General features: G+C 47.6%; 1 protein-coding gene across 1 annotated transcript in view; it reads right to left on the bottom strand.

Moving 5' to 3' along the window:
* LOC146809367 (tetraspanin-4-like) overlaps window positions 1–7,819 on the bottom strand; it is a 138,742-nt gene extending 130,923 nt beyond the window's left edge. The window contains exon 1 of the mRNA XM_085616180.1: window positions 6,270–7,819. The gene's annotated coding sequence lies outside the window, so the exon portion shown is untranslated. The remainder of the gene's footprint in view (window positions 1–6,269) is intronic.
* Window positions 7,820–13,321: the final 5,502 nt, after the last annotated feature.

Below are 13,321 nucleotides of genomic sequence, written 5' to 3'. Positions count from 1 at the left end.
AAAGCCCTGCCTGCCCGAAGACAGTCTCTGTCTCCTGAAGCAAACTGGGCCCTGTTTAAGAAACTCCTGCTATAATACAGAGACTCGGGCTCTTCAGAGGGAAGTTTAACTAGCCTGTAAATTGCATAGTTCTCTTGAAGAGATTCCAGCCTTCTAGAAAGTGTCACTGTCTGCTTTCTAAAGAGAGCCCTGTCATTCAGAAAGTGCCATGGTGTTTCCTGAAAATTCCTGTCCCTCCTAAAGAGATCGCAGTCCCCATAAAGCGATCCTTGCTTGCTTTTTCCTACGGAGAATTCTGTCTTCCTAAAGGGATCTTTGTTCTCCTATGGAGAGCTGTGTCTTCCTCAAGGGATCCAGGGTCTCCTAAAGAGAGATCTGTCTTCCTAAAGGGAACCATACCTGCCTAAAGAGAGCTACGCTCTACTAACGCGATCCCCGCTCTGCTGACGACAGCTCTATTCTTCAAAAGGAATCTACGCCCTTCTAAAGAGATTGTTGCCGTCCTAAGGAATGCTGTCCACCTAAAGACAGCTCTGTCCCCCTAAAGGCATCCATGCCCCCGAAACATGTGCTCTGTTGCCTAAAATTAATCAAAGCTTTTTAAAGGGAGCTCCGTCCTCCTAAATCGATCCTTGCAATCCTAAAGAAATCTCTGTTCTCCTAAAGGGAGCCATGCCTTCTTCCCTGTTGAGGAATGCATTGTTCTTCTAAAGGTTACCACGACTTCTTAAAACGAATGCTGTCTTGCTGAGGAGCGCTTTGTCCTATTAAAAGGGTTCATACCCTCATAATTTGGGTGCAGTTCTCCTAAAAGGATCCGTGCTCTCCTAAAGATACATATATCCTTCTAAAGAGAGTTCTGCCCTAATAACGAGATCCCTGCCCTTCCCAAGAGAGCTCTGTTCCCGAAGACAGCTCTGTTCTACAAAATGAATCCACACTCTTCGAAGGAGATCCTTGCCCTGCTAAGGAAAGCTGTCGTCCTGTAGATAGCTCTGCCCTCTGAAGGATCCATGCCCATGTAAAGTATGCTCTGCCATCATAAATAGATCCACACCTTCCTAAACAGAGTTCCGTCCTCCTAAATCCACCCATGCACTCCTAAAGAGAGCTCTGCCCCTCTGGGTAGAGCTCAGTCTTCTGAAATGGATGGATGCATTCCTAGAGAGAGATATGTCTTTGTATAGAGAGCCCAGTCACCCTAAAGGGACCCATGCCTTCCAAAGGAGGGCTTTATCCTCCTAGGAGGGTCCATGCCCTGCTAAAGAGAGCTCTGTTCTCCTAAAGGGATCTCAAAGAGGGCTGTCCTACGGAGGACTGCTCGGTACTACTAAAGGTAACCATGACTTCCTAAACAAAGCACTGTCCTCCTGAGGAGAGGTCTGTGCTACTAAAAGTATTCATAGCCCCCTTAGGTGGCTCCTCTCCTCCTGAAAGCATCCATGCACTCCCAAACATAGCGCTGTTCTCTCAACGAATGCTCTTTCCTCCTGTCGAGGCCTTTGTTCTCCTAAAAGGATTACTGCATCCCAAAGACAGCTGTCCTCCTAAGTGTATCCACGCCTTCAAAAAGCGGGACCTCCTCCTGAGGACAGTTCAGTGCTACTAAAGGAATCCACGCCCTCTCAAAGATACCTCTGTCCTCCTAAAAGCATTACTGCCCTCCCAAAGGCAGGTGTCCTTCAAGGAGAGCTCTGTCCTACTAAAGAACCTGTCCCCTCCTGCAGAGGCCAGTGTCTTTATAAACAAAGTCCTGTCCGGTGGAAGGACCTTCTGCCCTCTTACAGGGTGTCATCCCACCCTGAAGACAGCCTGACCCCCTTCAATAGAATAGAAAGACCCTCTCTCTTTAGAGAGGCCGCTGTCTCCCTGAAGAGAACCATAATCACCTGAATGGATTGACGTCTGTCCTCCCTGCCTTTATTGAGAGGGCTCCGCCACCCCAAAGAAAGCTTTACTCTTAGAAATACTCCGGCCCTTGTGTCCTTTAGCGGACAGAAGGTGGTTTGCCAGACCACTAACGCGGGAGAAGGTCCAAAATACTAGAGATCCCGGGATGTTTTTCTGAAAGTGCTCCCACTGGCATCACTTTGGAGAAAAAATAAATGCTTTGTGGGCTCATTTATCATGACGGGCAGCTCGGAATTGTATTTGTTCTATGCAAACCCTCTCCTGAGGAAAGTCCTTGTTTCCATAACAGAAAAAAGTATTACACTGACACACAGGGAGTTTTCTTCCTGCATGTGGGCAACATTGTCTTTCTTCCTGTTCCTTACCACCGTGTCCTCCAATGGAGTGCTCTGCCCTCCTGAGGAGCGGAAATACCTCACTAAGGAGGGTGCAGAAAGGCCACTGGCCCATTGGAGCGGAGGTCGCCAAATACAAGTTTCTGGCGGCAGAGCCAGTTGAGGCTTCACTTCACCGGAAACTTTGCAGTCCCTCCCACTCAAAATGAGGCAGGGAGTGGCTAGTGTGGAGTAAAGAGACATCTATCAATTTCCAACACACTCTAAAGGAGACCCGCAATAGTTACTTCCTCCTCCAGGCCTTTTAGCATGCAGATTAGTACAGGTCGTCAAAGCAACCATCAGAAGCAATATGTCTGGAAGAACTGGAAGAACTCAAGGGGAAATCCAAGGAGAAAGAGAGAAAAACAATTTATCCAATGAGAAAGAGAGAAAAACAGTCCATCCAAGGAGAAAGAGAGAAAAACAAAGAGAGAAAAACAATCTATCCAAGGAGAAAGAGAGAAAAACAATCTATGACCCAACTCAAGGCCACGAGGGTTGCAAAAGTGGCCAGAAGGGCCTTACAGCCAACAGTGTCAAAAGCCACTGAGCTCAAGAATTACAAGGAAACAGGCATCACCAATATCTATCATCTATCATTCCAATATCAAATAGCTCAAGGATTCTGCGTAGCGACTGAGCTCAAGAATTACAAGGAAACAGGCATCCCCAATATACAGCATTTATCTGTCCATTATCAAATAGCTCGAGGATTCTGCGTTTGACACCAGAAGGCCTGGACTGTTACGAGTTAAAATGGATGCGGGGGTGAGGACTCGAGTGGGCAGCTAAGAAGATTATCAACAAAACCAAGGGACCTTTCCACTGAAATGTGAGTCACGCTGTATGACAGGTACAAGTCCGTGGTTTGATTTACACATCTTATTTTGCAATTCTTGCAGCAGGTTAACATCTGTGAAGCCTCAAAGCGCTCCAGACAATTGAATCAGAGAGACAAGATACAGACAGTCTTACTTTCAACCAGTGCCTTCTATAATAACCAGAGCGACAACCAAGCAGCCCCCTTAACTGTTGACGGGGGTCTTCTCAGAGCAATGGCAAAGGGGACTAATGCATCCACTGCAGGGATCTGTGTTTGTAACCAGGGTAACAGATTGGAATCACATTGGACCATCTCGGCCTTTCATCCTTCTAAGATCAATCAAACGAGTACCATTAAGTTGGGTAACGATAAAGATCTCTGACACGTCAATAGTGCTTAGGGGCCTCCCTCGGGTGAACAGGCACTTTATATGGGCCTGATATGTCTTAGAGTCGGAGCATCAGAGTATAAAGTGACTCCCCTTCCAAAGCTTCGTCTGGACCTTGGATCTGCCACTAGGAATGTCTTTTCTTCTCTGAGCACTCACAAAAAGACTGCTATGCCAAGGTCAGACTCGAATGGAAAGCAGCGCTGGTGAGTTATTACCAGTTCCATATTTCACCAAACAAGACCGGTGCCTGAGTCGGACCCAGGGACATTTTAAGCACGGGCCAATGGGGGTGAAGCTCAAGGCCACAACTTTTTAGTTACTAATAACAACTTGACTTTGCTGTTTGTGTGTCTGCTTTAAAATAAAAACAAAAGCGTGTCTGGGCTGCCCCGCTGCTGTAGACTCTCGATTTCAGTCGCACGTACACACGGTGTAAAATCTGTGAAACGTATTGGACGTGGATCACTTCTTCTTTTACATCTGTTATTGCTCAGGGGGGGTTGGAAGTGTGTCAGTTGCACTTCGTCATTATTCGGCGCCTCTGAATGCTTGCCACCCTGGATGGAGCTCTACATTTACCTCTTGACAACCACTTAGAATACATGTCCCACTTACAATCCATTCCTACCACTTACAATATCTACCTCCCACTTAGTTTGCATATCTCCCAGGATTCTAGATATTTTTCCAAATCATTAACCTGAAGCTGTGCGGCCAGAACCCCCCCACCCCCCCGTCCCCCAGTCTGTAACATCAGTGCACCCTGAGACCAGCCTGATATGAGGGGTCTCTGTCTCCCTTGGTTCTTCTGTCTGAGCCCCTGATCTGTAAACTCCCCACATGCTGAGGGGTGAGGCTGCTGTCCAGAGTTTCACCCTCTAACATCTGTGCACTGCTTTGTTGTCAGGGCCCCGGGCCTGAAATACTTCTGTAAACTGGAGACTAGCGCTGCAGCTGGACACTGGGCCTGTAACATCTGCCACCTGAGATATAGCTATGCTGTCCTAAGCCAGGGCGCCTATTATCTGGGAAACCTGTGACACAGCTGTGCTGCCAGATGCTCGAGCTTGTAATAGAAACAGCCTAAAGGGCCACTCTGCTGTCAGAGGCCCGAGCTTCCGGGAGCTGTGCGTCCTGACAAACATCTGTACTGCCAGCTGTCCAATCCTGTGAGTACTGTGCACCCGGGCATGACATGGATCTCTGTAACTTGAGTGACTGACTTGAAGCTGCACATGTGTCTAGCCAGAGACATCTTAAGGATTTTGGAAGCCCTGGGCCAAACGTATTTTGGGGGCCTCTCTACCTGACAATTTTGAATTTATGACCCAATTTCTGCTCTTTCGTGCCCTCTTTGTCCAGGTCACTCACAGTGCACAGGGACACTCCTAAATGTGCTCACGTCTAATATTCAGGGACAGGGATGTGTTTTTAATATTGTAACACCGCAGCAGTTCACTAATATTACTGAAAATCATCTCTGTGAACCCCTCCCATTTCTCATATGTGAGGTTCTGTTTTGATCTAAAATAACATTGTTTATGGCTGTTGCAAGGATCAGACACAACATTTCTCTGCAAAATGTCTGTAATAGACTCTCACACATCACCCACATTAAAAATAAATGAAAGGGAAACAGTATTTAAAACCATCTGTATTCAAGGTCATCAGGGTAGGACTCTCTATAGTACAGAGCCAGCTGTATCTGGGGGCCCCCTGAATGGCTTAGGGCCCACTATGCCCATGCCATAAAAAAATCTATGTTGTCTAGCTCCAAAAACAGAATATAGACAGGGCCCCTTTTTGACCTGCAGCGCTAGTTTGAGATGTTCTTTGAGAGATGGAACTTTGGCGGCCCACATGCCAGCTATGGCCAAGCTTGGGGATGCCTGAAACCTGCCATATAGGCCTGGAGGAGACCGACGCCCAGAGAGGCACAGGCAGCCATCAAGATTCAAGGGGCACCTACCTGTGCTGCTCTGTAGATCAGGAGTACCAATGGGACCAGGCTGTGGTGGATTCCAATGCACTGCGACACCATGGGAAGCATGCAAGTGGGCCTGCAGTTATCACTGACGCTGCATGGCGGGCTGGCACTATCCACAGAGGACTCTGTTCTTTTAGTGAATACCTGGCAAAGCCCTCATGCTGTTCCACTGCCACCCCTGGCTGCCATCTATCCCACTGAAGAGAGGCAAGGAAGGCAGGGAAGACCACCCTATTTCTGGGGGGGTGTCACTGTGTCTTACTTGTAGGCACTCTCCTGTGAGTCCCAGTTTCTTAATACTTATAGAAGGTTGGCCATTCAAGGCATCTATCCACTGCTACCAGTGGCTACTGACATACTAAGCGTAAAGATTTCTCAGTAAGCCTTACCATTTCCAGCTAACTTGCCAGAGCCCCAAGGTCATGTCACCACAACCAGCCTGTTTCAAGATACAAGCCCCTGCATACACAGTAAGTACACAGTCAGCAAAAGCTGTAAACCAGACCAGTTATTTTGAAGATGCTCATATTTCCTGGTAAGTCCCTGACTTAACAGAAGTTCCACAGATACCAACACTTCTGTTGCATTATCATTATAATTTAATATAACTGAGAATCCGGCATTAGTGCATGTCTAATAAATCTACAGCTCCATTTCCATTGAAGAAATCAAGATAGCCCCTTCTACCTTTCCAACTTCACCCAGCTCTGGCATCCATTTTCGAACTCATTGGAGTCACCCACCCCACAGACTCAAGAAAGATAAAGGAACACAGCTCACCTTTCTGGACTGTGCTACGCACACTGAAGTGGGCTTCGCGTGGATCCTTCTTGCTGGTCAGAGGAGCCCTGGGTATGACCTGCCCAAAAAGCACCCACTAGCCTCCTCTCAGTTCAGTTCCGAAATCTGAGGCTCTCCTGCCCTCTTGGCAGACCAGCTGAAATCTCACAGATTCTCTTGGCCTCCTGGGTCAGATCAGACCTAGTGTCTCGCAGATTCCTCTGTCCTTTTGTGTCAGTTCTGCGGTAGAGTCTCACTGATTCTGCTCTTTCGTCAGAGCCAGGATAACGTTTTACAGATTCCCCTGGCCTTCGATGGCCGTTGTGGCGGTCCCCCTGTCCTCTTGTGCTAGGCCAGCTATACACACTTAAGTTCTCCAGTCCCTCAGGGGCCAGACTACAATAGAGTTTCTTCTTCTTCTCAGACCAGCTGTAGAATCTCAGATTCTCTTGTCCTCTCTGGCAGACCAGCTGTAGATTCTCAGAGATTTTCCTCCCCTCTGCTCAGACGATCTGAAGAGCCCCAGGTACGCCTGTCCTCTGCTCAGCCCAGCTGCAGAGTCTCAGAGATCCTTTTGTACTCTGCTCAGCCCAGCTGCAGAGAGTCTCAGAGAACCTTTTGTACTCTGCTCAGCCCAGCTGCAGAGAGTCTCAACGATCCTTTTGTACTCTGCTCAGCCCAGCTGCAGATAGAGTCTCAGCGATCCTTTTGTACTCTGCTCAGCCCAGATGTAGATTCTCAGACTCCTCTGTCCTTTCTGGCACGACCAGCTCCAGGGCGTCACACATCCAGGTCCCGTGCTGTGTTCAGTGAACCTCCCGTCCCTGCTACAGACCTAAGGAGGTCATGGGGAGTTACAGGTTGTCTGCCCTGCTTTGAGCTCTGACAATAAGGGGTCTTCAGGTCACACTCCCACCCTTCCTCAGTGGCCAGAGCTGTGGGAGCTACACTTCCTTCGTATGTGGAGATGCTCTGGAGGGTCACGGTTTGACTCCAGTCTCCTCCCTTCAGAGTGACCCTCGGCAGTTGTACCTTATAGCCCCAGTGCCTTTGAGACCCTGGACATCAGCCCCCCTCCCTGTCTCGTGCTACGTTTCAGGTCTCCCCGCTTTGCGTTCTTTGCTGTAAAACACCAGGGCATCAACAGAGTAGGTGAGGAGGACTCCGGATATCAGCCCTTTCTCGCCTTGGCCCTGGGTATCAGCCTCAGTGCCACGGTCTCTATGCCCTGTCTCTGTTCTTCAGAGCCCAAGGGCTTCTGGGAAATGGCCACTGTCCCACAGTGCTCTTGTACAACAGGCCCTGCCCCCCTAGCCCGTGTTTTTGCCCGAGTTTGCAGCCCTCAATCGCTGTCCGTCGACTCTCGACACTCCGTCAGTCCACCTCGTGCCTCAGCTCACGAGTCTCCGCGGGTGTCCCTCTCAGCCTCGAGCCTCGTCTGCCCCCGTGCCTCAGCCAGTGTACTCTGCCTCACTGCCAGTCCCTCTCGGCTCCCGAGTCTCTGCTCCGTTCTACTGAAGTTGTTCCACTCGGGGGTCCAGAGCTCATGTGACTCGGAGGGAGGAAATGGGCGGCGCTGGAATAATGTGAAAAATGTGTGCATCCCTCTGCTGGCTGTGCGGGGGAGGGGTGCGGTGTGGGGGAGCTTCACAGCGGTACAGGAGAGAGCGGGAGTACGGACTCTGCAATCTCCAGGGAGGGGTGGCGCGGGCGGGGGCTTCTTACTGTGAATTGTCCTGGATGGAAGTTATGTACTGCATGCATTAACCCTGTACATTGTGATGTGTTGGCTCTCTGCACACTTTGTGCACGAACTTTAAACTGCACCGCACGTGCTCAGGCTGTGCTGGAGGAGTATTTATGCTATGCACGCGCACGCTCTGCATTCCTATAGTTTTATAGTGCCTGTGCACTAACGCTTCCGAGAGTGCTATACGATAAATGCACAGGTCCTATAGGCATGCATGTCAACATACCCAATTCAGGCAGGAGACTCCCGATTTTTGAAGCCAAAAATGTCTTTATTTTAGCCGTCTCCCGCCTAAAGTTGCCTCTGCATCAATAGAAGTCGACGGGGAGAATGTATTCCCTCGATTTTATTTTAAGAATCTCCCACTTTCTTGTTCCAAAATGTTGGCATGTACATAGGTGGCAAGTGTTTGCTTTGCATATGTGTGACAATTCCTTAGTCTCGGGGTGCTTAGTGTGACCTTTCAGTGCCTTACGTGGGACACGCCGAGTGACGTACAAGCGCTAGAACGACGAAGCAGTTACATCCCCATGATTAAATGCATTTTAGAAATAACCCCCTTTGTGCAATGTAATTATCTTGTAATGGTCTTAAAAACCTACCACACCACCAACCAGACAATAAGCGATTTACCCTTCCTACCACAATCTTTTCCTGCCAGCTCATGTACATTTCACTCACACAACAGAACACAGTACACTTCCCCTGCATAAACCACCAACACTACAAATTGTGAACCTTGCACAAACAACAAAACAAGGAGAGAATACAATTATTGCCTAGACAAGATCTTTGCACCACCAACAATCGGCTTCTAACACAGCAGGTACAGAGCAGTCGGTATCTGTGAAGATGATTGATCGGTCCAGCAGTGTTCACTCCGGGGACCACCTTTCCCATCAAACCCCGGGGAGGGCTGCAGCAGAGGTTCGGCCTATCGGAGCCGGAGTCACGTCCATGGCGCCGACTGTGTCCTCCTGTTCAACCTCCTCTTGCTTGAGTGCGACTGAAACTTTCCAGTACCAATTTTTATTCCCCTTTGGTTGATTTGGAACCTGGGAAGAAATAGGAGCCATCACACATACATCGGGACCAAATGAAAGTTGCAATGCAAACGATGCAAAAAAAAAATGCTGAACAATCACTTTCAGGAAAGCATGCAAAACCCAAAGAACTTTCAGATAGAATAGAATAGAAGGATTTTTTATACAGCGCATGGCTACCCGGAAGCATCTCAGCGCTGTATTGGTCACTGGAGTAGGACCTGCCTTCTACGGAAAGAACCAGGTTTTTAAGTTGTTTCCGGAATGCTAGATGGTTGGTTGCCTACGCAGATGCAGCGGCAGGCCTAGAGGCATTGTACGAAAAACGCCGGTCTCCACTTCTGGCCTTCTTGATCCTTGGCACCACTGCAAGGTACTTCCCACCTGAGCGAAGGCTTCTGTTGGCTTTGTAAGGGCAAATCATGGATTTGACAATAGGAAGCCCATTTCCTCCTAGGGACCTGTGGGCAACACACAGGGCCTTAAAATGTATTCTTTCCTGCACAGCTAACCAATGGAGCATGCGTAATGCCGGCTTTGCTGAGCATCGGTTCTGGGTTCCCGTGAGCAGTCTTGCAGCTGAATTTTGTACAATCTGCAGTTTTGTGATGACAGCGTTAGGGGCGCCCAGATAAAGGGCGTTGCCATAATCTATCCTAGAAAGGATGAGCGCCTCGACCAGTGTTTTTTTGGCTTGGTCCGGTAAGAGTGGCAGCACTTTGCGAATCATTCTTAATATGCCATAACATTGAGCAACGGTCTTTCTGGCTTGGACTTTAAATGAGAGATCAACCAGATCCCCAGACTTTTGATCTCAGTTTTTGGGATGGGTACCAGTCCCATACAAGCGGGCCACATAGTATTCAATTTGAAGTTTAACTGGTTGCCAAGTAGCATAAGCTCTGTTTTGTCACCGTTAAGGTTTAAGTGGGACAGGCTCATCCATTTAGTGACTTCCTCAAGACAGGCGTGGCGATCAGAGGGCGTATGGTCGGCCTGTGTCAGTGTCACCACCAACTGAGTGTCATCGGCATATGTGACTATATGAATCCCAAAGGGTGTGACAATCTCCGCCAATGGATGCATATAGACATTAATAAGGATTGGGCTCAAAGATGAGCCCTGTGGGACTCCACACCTAAGGGGGACCGGTTTAGAAAGGATGTCACCCTCGAACACCTGTCCTCCAAAAAGGGTTGGAGCCAACCTAACACCTTGCCGGAAACTCCTATATTCCCGAGACGATGAGCCAGGGTACGGTGATCCACCGTATCGAAGCCCGCACATAGGTAGAGGAGTATTATGGCCACTGTAACTTCTGAGTCAATAATATTTCCTGCTTCCTCCACCACCGCTAATAAGGCGGTCTCGGTGCCTTGGTGAGGGCGGAAGCCCGTTTGTGAGAGGTAAGGAAGAACAATTGTACATAGAATTTACGACCAAGTGTGCCACAATCCCAACCTTCTTGACCATATTTCCATGAATGAACCATTCCGGGTGGGAAGTTTACAGAAACCAGGGTGGGAATAATCCTTGCCTCCTTGTCGTTAATAGAATTGAAAGTTCCATTATGATTTCTAGGAAACTTTTCATTCTATGTCAACCACCAAAGATGCCATATCTCTACATGTGACCGCATCATTTTCACCTATTTTGTTTGTGATTGTTACAGTTTAAATATTGAAGTTTTTACCTGCCAGTGAGAATCTCATTTTACTGGTTACATTGGGGGCTTTATAGTTCAAAATCTGTTGTTTTGCAATTGCCCGTGACTACCTGATTTTCCTTCCTAGTTTCTCCCTTAATCTGTGCTCAGACCAGTGTGTTAAGCCACCCACCCCCAGCTCCCTATTTGTCTCAGCAAGTGAGTGAAACCAGTTTAAACACCCCCCGCCCCCTCAAGAAACAGACATCCTATACATCTGAGACAGAGCAGAGTGTGCTTTGAGAATGCAGTCATCTGCTGTGAAATGTTTAGGCTGTGTTGGGAAAGGGATTGTAACACTCGTATTTTGGCTAGGAGAGTGAGTTGTTTAAGTGTTGGAAAAGCAGTATTTTTTAGAGAGCAACATTTTAGACCCTTACCTGCAGAGCTCCAGAGGGTGGATTGAGCCTGTCTGTCTCCTAGGAGATTCTGAATTGAGGGGCAGCTTCCAGCTCCCTGCCCAGCAACCTGTGCATGAGGTCACAGGCACATTATATAAGCTGCTATTGGACGCCACATCTGTGCATTGATTGGTGACTGTATCTGGTGTTTCTATTGGATTAGGGTTAGTGTTCCTATTGGTGGATAGGTTTAGGGTTGCTGATTGGGTCCCAGGCCTAGGGTTTCTATTGAACCTGGGGCTTAGGGTTTCGTGCCTAGTTGGCTTAGGGCTAGTGGTATAATTGGATAGGGTTTGGGCTAGGGTTCCTATTGGCCGAAGAGGTCACCTGATTGCCAGGGCTATATAAGGGCAGAGTTCAGGGTGTCACAGCCCGGGCATCAAGGTTAAGGGTGGAGAGGATAAGGGCAATTTCCTGTTTAAGCCTGTTCGAGACTGGTCGGGACTAGGGCCAGAAACGCTGGTCAAATATACTTTCACCAGCACCCACCCTACCCCATCCACAACCAGATTAACACACTCACAGCAAATGTACTCTACTCATTTACTACAAACTAACTCTAGACAAAGGTTAATGTCTCAGCACCCACTACAAACACCCATAAACCACACCTATACACAATTTTATTACAGCTACCACACATGTACATCCTTACTTACAAACAATACACAACTCTATCCTATACCACTAACCAATCCTCTCATTACTAACACAACCCAATTCCACACCATACATAACTATATCTGATCCAGACATACCCTCCCTACTCTAATTACTCCTAACAAGCTCCTTTTTGTCACTAACAAACCTATACTCAGCCTTCCATCTTTACAGCCACCAACACCCACCTCTTTGTTCTAGTACAATAACACAAGCACACAACACTTACATTCCACTGCACCACACACATTACCTCTTTCAGCAAACAAATCTAGCACAAACACTCTTAACTCTAGTTAATCCCCTCTTACACACTACAATCACTTTACTCACAAACACATCACCATCCCATTTACCTTAAAACGTCCACTCACCAACAATACTTTACATACAAATCCTTCTCAGAAAACAAATACATCAACACCTCCATTCACTACTCCTCAAAAACAAAACATAACACATACACCAGCTCAACAAAATCTCTCATACACAACACATAATTCTTTCCATCACAAAATACAAACATACACCCACTCCCACCTTCCAGACTACACAAATGATACACACCATGAACAAACTCCAATGTCAAGCTTTTTCTCTTCCCATACACCTAACACATATACAGCAACACAGCAACTCTCTTTTAACACCCTCTAATCCATTGGACAATTTAGAACCTAAGTACATGATCCATGCTGCACCACCACCCCTAACTCATACACCTTCTGCCCTAAACAGACGCAAATAAAATAAGCAACATGCCACTCCTCACAACTTCGCTTTTCTATGTCTACTGCACAACAAGGTTACACTACAAAAGCAACACAGCTCACCGTCTCACTCTCAACCACCATCTCCACCACCTACACTTTTAGACCCATCAAAATGCCTTCTTAGCTTGCTGGACGAGGAACACGATACAGAACAGCTACACGATTGATATCCTCATACAGCTAATACCAACCCTAAGGACACACCTGCTACATTCCCACAAAATGCTGCTCACTCTTCTACAAAACAAAGTCACACCATCGCCGAAGCACATTCTCTAAACTGTCTACTAATAAATGCTTGATCGCTCTCTAAAAAGAAACATCACATCTACGACCTTCTTACTGACAGGAAGTCTGACATACTCTGCATAACTAAATCATGGTTGGGAGATGATATGGCTCCAGTCCTGCATGAAGCCGTTCCTCTAGGTTATCAAACTATCAAGCAAAATCGTATAGGCAAAGGAGGAGGTGGCCTTGCTATTGTGTTCAGGCAAACATTACATATCACTAAAGCTGATGATGTCTCCATACAAGGTTGTGAGGCCCTTTTCATTAGATGCAATCCAACACCATCTTCCTCCTGTAACTTCCTGCTCCTTTACAAACCTCAACCAAGCAATGCAGCATTCCCAGACACACGTCTAGACACTGTTTCAAACCTGATAACACTACACTCCAACTTATGCATTCTGGGTGACTTTAACATTTGGTTTGACA

This window comes from Triturus cristatus, chromosome 7 (assembly GCF_964204655.1).
Source record: "Triturus cristatus chromosome 7, aTriCri1.1, whole genome shotgun sequence".
Lineage (NCBI taxonomy): Eukaryota > Metazoa > Chordata > Amphibia > Caudata > Salamandridae > Triturus > Triturus cristatus.
This window is presented reverse-complemented; position numbering and strand designations above follow the sequence as displayed.